Source organism: Parasteatoda tepidariorum, chromosome 4 (assembly GCF_043381705.1).
Source record: "Parasteatoda tepidariorum isolate YZ-2023 chromosome 4, CAS_Ptep_4.0, whole genome shotgun sequence".
Classification (NCBI taxonomy): Eukaryota; Metazoa; Arthropoda; class Arachnida; order Araneae; family Theridiidae; genus Parasteatoda; species Parasteatoda tepidariorum.
In genome coordinates, this window is record NC_092207.1 from 64253968 (window position 1) to 64261499 (window position 7532).

Genomic DNA, 7532 nt, shown 5'->3' on the forward strand with positions numbered 1-7532 from the left:
GCCGAATATTTGACAGATCATTCAACCAACTGAATTTTTCACAGAAGGGCCAAATATTCGTTACACCCCTAATTTAAATGCAATGTTATTGCAACTTGAGAAATTCATAAAATGGAGGAAAACGTGAATTTTTAAACTGCTCACCGTTTGTAGTTAAGATTTCAATTTTTTGTTGCTTAAGTGATCTTTTTCGATTGAAAAAAAGGAAAATGTTTACAATAAAAAAAATCTAATAATTAATAAAATGAAATAATAAGGTGCATTACAAAATAAGCATTGAATTTTATTTTGAACTATCACAGTTTTGTTTTTATTTTAGGCTTTGTTTTAAACCTATAAATTTTCTTCAATTAAAATATTTAATTTGAATTTATATTACTTAATTATGACTAAATTTTTCCTACTTTCATTTTGTGGGCATTGCAGTTTTTATTTATTTATTAGAATTTAATTCTAAAATGAATTTTCGTATTGCATGATATGATAAGAAAAAAAACTTTTCTTTTCTTCAATGTTTATTTATTTTGATAAATCTATTGTTCATATGTTAAAAATAGCAAATTTTTTTTTTTCTGGTAAAAAGAAAAAAAAGTAAGGTTTTTTTACTTTGAATGATTTCTAATAATGGAACACCTTTAATTTTTTACAAATATATTACTAAGTTTATTGATAAAAAATAGAGCGCGAATGTCTAAATAAACATTACTACATTTGTCATTAACATGTCTAAATACATGTGCGGCCCTTCGTTAGCCAACCTGCTGTGCAAGTGGCCCTTCACTCAAAAGGATTGTGCACCCCTATTATAAGGACAGCTATTTCAAACAAGTTAGCGTTTCCGTTCTACTCGAGGTTGCTTGAAAGTGCATTTTTTATTTATCGATTCCAAAGTTTATTCTACATACATTTCAGGATATACTTTAAGAGTATTTCAATCGAGTTTATTTTTACACTCCTAATTGATTGAAATAATTAAGTAATTTGCTTAAAATAAATTACTCAAGCCACATGATCTAATGCATTTTTAGTATTATAGCAAACGGGGTTTCCATCGCATATCCTTAACCTTGATACCACTATTATTAAATAATTGTAATAAGCTTAAATGAATAATAATAGTTATATTTTTTCTCGTTTTAGCTTTCAAGGAATAATATGTTTTGTCTAAACAGATTTCAATTCTGTAAAAAAAGAAATTATTGAGTAGGTTCCTTGAGCCATATCATTCTTATCCTTTAATGACGAAATATAGGAAAAATTGGCATTCACAGTTTCTGTAAAAAGTATGTTAACCTTTTCGCTGCGTATTTTTTTTATTAAAACAAGTTTGAAAATTCAGTATTTTATTGTATTTTTCAAATCAGATGTTATCTTTGGTTAAATGGGTCTTAATAGTGGCTGGAGCTTTTTTTAATTGCTTAATTAGTTTTAAAAATATGACTAAAAACGCTAAAATTAAAATAAACATTTAGGGGTTCGAACTTTGAATCGCTCTTCTGATCAAACTATGGGGACCATATTTCCAAGATTGCGGCTACTTCCTATGTTTTGAAGGTTAAGAATTCTAAAATATGTAATAAAAACGTATGTTTATTCGGAGAAAAAACTTTTTTGTGTCCGATTTCGTAACTCAATTAATAGTTAGCACTAAATAATTAGCATATTTGAGGTCACCTCCAGGAACCATTAAGATTGACATTTAGTGCCTGAAAATCCGATCATTAGAACGAAAGCTATTTAAGGGGATATCTCTTGTTTTGCTCACTGTACACCCTTGAATTGTGTCAGGATACTCCATAAAATAGACATATCAGTTAGCTGTTGACTTTACTAATTTTGTTGAAGTTCGTAGCATTTACAAGCACTGCTTATTAAAATGCATTTATTTTATGCATTTATATATTTGATGACAACTTTTGCTTTATATAAATAAGGATAATTCATAATGATATTATTCAAATAAAATTGAATGAAAAGGTAAATTTTAAATTTTAAGTTTAGCTTTAAAGAAGTTATTATTATAAGTAAAATTTGTAATTAAATTTCAAGAGAAAGTGAGTGACGCTTCCAATTTTTGAAAAAAACCAAGTGTATTACTTTAAATTAAGACCTTGTACTTGTGAGCTTTTGTCATAACATAACTATGTAGAAGACAATGCGTTTTTTATTTGCAGTACAAAATTATTCTTCCGAATTGGGCTGAAGTAGGACGCGAAATAAATAAGATAGCTAAGTTATCTTGCTTTCATGTATCTCAGTAATGAGTAAAGGGCTTTTTAATACATTTGTTTGCTTTAAATTATGTTTTTTTTAAATTAATTTTAATCTAAAAATTTTCTCTCTGTTTTTTGAAGACTAGTGTTGGTATCAGCACTGAAAATTTTGTGCTACCTTGCATAGTGCTAAAAAAATGAACTTACCAATGTAATTAATTTCGTGTGTTCTCGTGCGTCATTGTCGAAATACAATTAAGAGCAACCTTGTATAAATCTAACAAAAATGAACTTACCAATGTAATTTATTTCACGCGTCATTGTCGAAAATCAATTATGGGCCACCTTGTATGGGGTCATTGGGCTAACAAAAATGAACTTACTAATGTAATTTATTTCATGTGTTATCGCGTGTCACTGCCGAAAAATAATTTTGGGCTATTTTGTAGGATGTTAACAAAAATGAACTTACCAATGTAATTTATTTCATGTGTTATCACTATTAAATGTTGGAAAATAATTATTGGCTACTTTTTAAATTTCTAACAAAAACATGTGAGAGCAAACTCTTTTAAAATTTATGGATTAAGTTATTATTCGTAACCATGGTAAAATTTTCTTAGAAATTTAATTGAAAAATCTTTGAACGTAGCTAAGAAAATACATTTTAATTTAGTTATTCTTCAAATTAAGAATTTGTTGTAGTGATTACAAAAATGTAATTAAAATATTTTTTGAATAAAAACATTATTAGTTCCTTTTCATTTAAATTTGATTAAATAATTTACACGTTTAATCTTGTTAATGAAACTCAAGAATATCACGTAAAATGCTTCGACTCAAATAAAAATGCTCAAATTCTTAAGCAATGAGAAGAAACACGCAAGGTTGTTGATGCAAACATTCTTTGTTATCAAGAGCTTTAAAATAAGTAAATGAGATTTTGATTTTGCTAAGCATAAAGAAAAAAAATATTTCTAATAGTACTTCCTAAATATATCCCCAATCTCATTTTCCAATAATTGAAAACCCTTGGGAACAATCTATCACCTTTTCGGAGGTTCGTTAAATTAAACAATGTATGCATTCTCGCGACTCAAAATAATCTAAAAGAATTAATAAGGAGAGTTTATATATTACAGTTAAGCTAATAACCGCAAGTATATTTTATTTAATTGGTTATAAATTGCTTCCTGTTTAATTCCTATTTTTTTCAAAAAGAAATTACTAATAAGGTAGTGCTATTCTTCTAAAATTTTTAGTTAAATTTGATAACGATGAAAGCTTTAAAACGTAATGTTTCGGAAGCAATTTCCGTTTTTTCCAAGTAAGTATATTTTTCACGTTAAAATAGTTTTAAAAGTTTAATTGCTGGAGGCGTGAAAAATAATTGGCTATTACATCTGCGTTAATATGTATTGTATACAAGTTTCTAGTTTGAAAAATATTTTATTTAAATAATTAGGTATTTAAAAATTATCAAATAATTGGACATTTAAAAATTTGGTAATTAAAATATTTAATAAAGTTAATATTAACTAATTAATATTATTTTACCAGCATAATCCATGATTATAGATGTAAAAAACACAGGTTTTTATATTTTGGGGTAAATATCCTAAGTATTTATTAATTTTATTGACAATCCAATGGTTATGGTTTTCTTTTATGTTTTATAAAATTATAAATATTTAATGAACAATTAAATTTTGATTACATTGGTTATAATTAATTCATCATTTATTAAGAAGAAAAATTGAAATCATAGTTTTTTTTCATTTGTAACTGGTTGTGATTTTGCGACTGGTTGTGATGTGTGGCCTTAAATCTATATTCTTGTTCAAAATTACCAATATTTGTGTTTTAAAATTATAAGGAAACTAGAAAGGTTTTTCCAAAAATATTTTTTTTGAAAGGCAAGGAAATAATTCAAAAATATTTTTTTTGCAATCAAAAATATTTTTTTTGAATGCAATTTATTCAGATTTTAAGTTATTCATATTAGAAAGTTTATCATGCAAAAATTTTCCAGCAAAATGGTAATACTTAATCCCTTCTCTGATCCATACTTAGCTGTAATGCTATCTTTCTGAATAAAAATAATTATTGATGCGTTAATAATTTAAATTAACTGCAGATGTTTTGAATTTTCATATAATTTTTACTAATTGAAAAAAATAGAATTTAATAGTACTAAGATTTTTAAGAAAGTATAAAATATATGCTAGCATGAATTTTTCGAACTTTTTGCAGAGAGCTGAATATTATCCCCTGATATAATATATTCTACAGCATATTCGAGCGTTACACAAATAAATAAAGTTTGTAGAAATTAAATAAAGTTATTCTTTGTGAAATGTAAAGAAAAGTTTATGTCATAGATTCTAAAATTAAAGTTTATATTATTTATTCTGATTATCAAATGCTGCAGTAAAATGTATTTAGCGCTCTTTGAATATACTTCGTATTATTTTTTTCCTTATTTTGTTTTTAAAGATTTTACGTACTTTATAATATCAAATAACTCTATAATTTCAATCCTATATTTAAAATTAACACAAACTAATGAAAGAAAATAATATGGAGCCTTGCAAAATGAAATCATGAATGAGTTTCAACGCCTGTTATATGTTTAAAAATTGACAATGCTTTTTCTAAAAATAACAATAACGTAAGTGATATTACCTGACTAAAAACTTCATTCTCTTTAAAAAATATATAAGTAAGAAATAACAGTCGACATGACTCAAACGCTCAAAAACAGGCGTCTGTTTCCAAAACTTGCCAGTCGTTAATGAGACGAAATAAAAATGATTTGAAATATAAAATGAAAGGTTGCCAACAAAATATTGAAGCATAAATGTGAAAATAAAATTGAAAAAAAAACAAACACAATAGCCGTGAGAGAAAAAAGATGTAAAACAGAACAAGTAAAACCACAGTGGCCGAGAGGGGTAAATGAGGGTAAAATGTGCTTTCATGTGCATGAAGAGGTGGCGATTAACTAAAGCAGTTAACAAGGGGATCAGCATTCATATGAATAAAACAAGATTCGAGGGCATCAAGATAAGCTGATGTGATTGGGGTGGAAATAATTTTGGCCCTGTCGAAATTGAATGCGTGACCCAGATTCCAACAATGTGCAACAATTGATGATTTCTAGTATTCTTGATGACGGACATATCTATTGTATTTCTTAGACCTGGTTTCTTAGGACAGGTCGGCGTTACAAAACGTCAGCTTGAAGCGAGCGCTAGCCCCTGATTGGTCAATTTGGGAGTTAGACAGCATATGTCATCAAACGCTCAGCTTGAACGATGACTGACGTCCGAATCAACTGCAGATGGATTACAGCCTAACGCTAACGACAGAAGGAAACCAGCCAAGATTTTGAATTTAACATTAAACATTGCTTCTTCTTCCTCTTCTTATTCATTTAGATAATTTACCTAAGCTATAATGTGTTTTTTCTTGGTCAAAGTCATTATTTGTTCTCTAAAGCACTGGCTGACAATAACAAAATCAATACAAATTCAAAATAGATATTTGTTTACGTTATTAACGCATGCGCAATGCGAGATAATGTCTGCGTTGAACCGACTGATCACGCTGAGCTAACAAAACAGTATTTTGTTGGCGTCAGCGGTACGTCAACTTACCGCTGACGCCCAGATAAGGCGCTTGTCTTAAGAAACCAGGCCTTTAAAATTGTTAAGCGCGTTTAGCTTGTCCGGTGTGCCCATTGACAAANAACTCCACCTGCAATCGCCCCCTTTACAATCTACGGTATGTTTTGTCAATACGCGTCCGGTGTAGCCAGAGGACGCACTGACAAGGAATGTGACAAATTCCCCTAGGATTATCAACGCTAACAAGAATTTAATTTTGTTAACAGGCCTAAAAATGAATTAAAATTCAAAAAGGGAAAAAATATTATCAATTTTCTAACTAACGGGAGATAAAAATGTCAAAGTAACAAGTTCTTTGTAAGGGTTAATAGAAGAGGGGTGTTTGGGTCTAGTGAATTTAGCAAGAACTGAATCAACTGTCGAAGGGTTAAATTCATGGTTAGCAGGGGAGGATGTTAAGTTTGGAGTTTAAAGAAGAAGAATCAGAGCAAATGTTAGGTGCGCGGAAAACGAAAGTATGAAGAAATGCATAACTTTTCTGACAATGAGGGAGATTGGAATTAATATGAGGAGGCAAACAGACGGTAAAATATTTACGATAAACAGAGATGGAAAAATGATAAGAGTATTTAGTTACTCGAACATTTAAAAAATGCCAAGTACCTTTCCTTTATTAGATTTTCATACTTTCGTTTTCCGAGTCTTAAACTTTGCTGTGACTCATTTTCTTTTAACTCCGAACTTAACTTATTCCGATAGATTGCTGCTAACCGTGGATTTAATCCTTCTAAAGTTGAATTAGCTCTTGCTAAATTCATTAGATCCAAACACCCTTCTTCTTCTAATATTTACAGAGAACTTGTTAATATGTATTTTTTTCTTCTCCCGTTTGTTACAAAATTGCTAATATCCACTCCCATTTTGGTTAAGTAATTTTTAGGCCTGTTAACAAAATTAAGTTTATGTCTCTTAACTATCTTATTAGCTTTGATAATCGCTATGGCATTATTCCTTGTTAGGGCGTTCTTTAGCTAAATCGGACAAGCTAAACGCGCTTTAAAATTTAGACTTATGGAACACGATAGATATGCCTGTCATCGGGAATGCGAAAAATAATCAATTGCTGGAATTTCAGGGCCATAAATTCAATTTCCACGATGTCAAAATTATTTCTATCCTAGTCACATCAGCTCATCTTGATGCCCTGGAATCTTGTTTTATTCAAATGAATGCTGATTCCCTTGTTAACAACATAAACTCTTCACCACCTCTCCACAGGGCTTAAAAAAGCATTTTTACCTGATTTTCCCTTCTCGGTCACCGGTTTTTTTTGTTCTGTTTTTCATTTTTTCTCTCTCAGCAACTGTTTTACCAGTTTTTTTCTCACCTTTATTTTAATTTTTAGTTGCCAACTTTTCATTTTATATTCTAAATTATTTTCATTTCTTCTCATTGACGTCTGACAAGCCTTGAAAAAACATCATTTTTTTAAATAAACTTCTTTTAATTCATATTATTTCTTTGTGAGTCTAACTATCTTAGCATTTTTATGATTTATTCTTTATGTTGTATCTGAAACGGTGTAATTGCAAATGAATGATTTATTTATTTTATGAACGAAAATAATTAATTTACGAAAACTCATTTAATTTTTGAAATTTTAATTTTTTTGAAATACATTATAACATAT

General features: G+C 28.8%; 1 protein-coding gene across 1 annotated transcript in view; it reads right to left on the reverse strand.

The window, feature by feature from the left end:
• The window catches only part of LOC107452539 (small wing phospholipase C gamma 1), a 64553-nt gene extending 59638 nt beyond the window's left edge, over positions 1-4915 (reverse strand). Inside the window, exon 1 of the mRNA XM_071179950.1 lies at positions 4899-4915. The gene's annotated coding sequence lies outside the window, so the exon portion shown is untranslated. The remainder of the gene's footprint in view (positions 1-4898) is intronic.
• Between the last annotated feature and the right edge of the window lie 2617 nt (positions 4916-7532).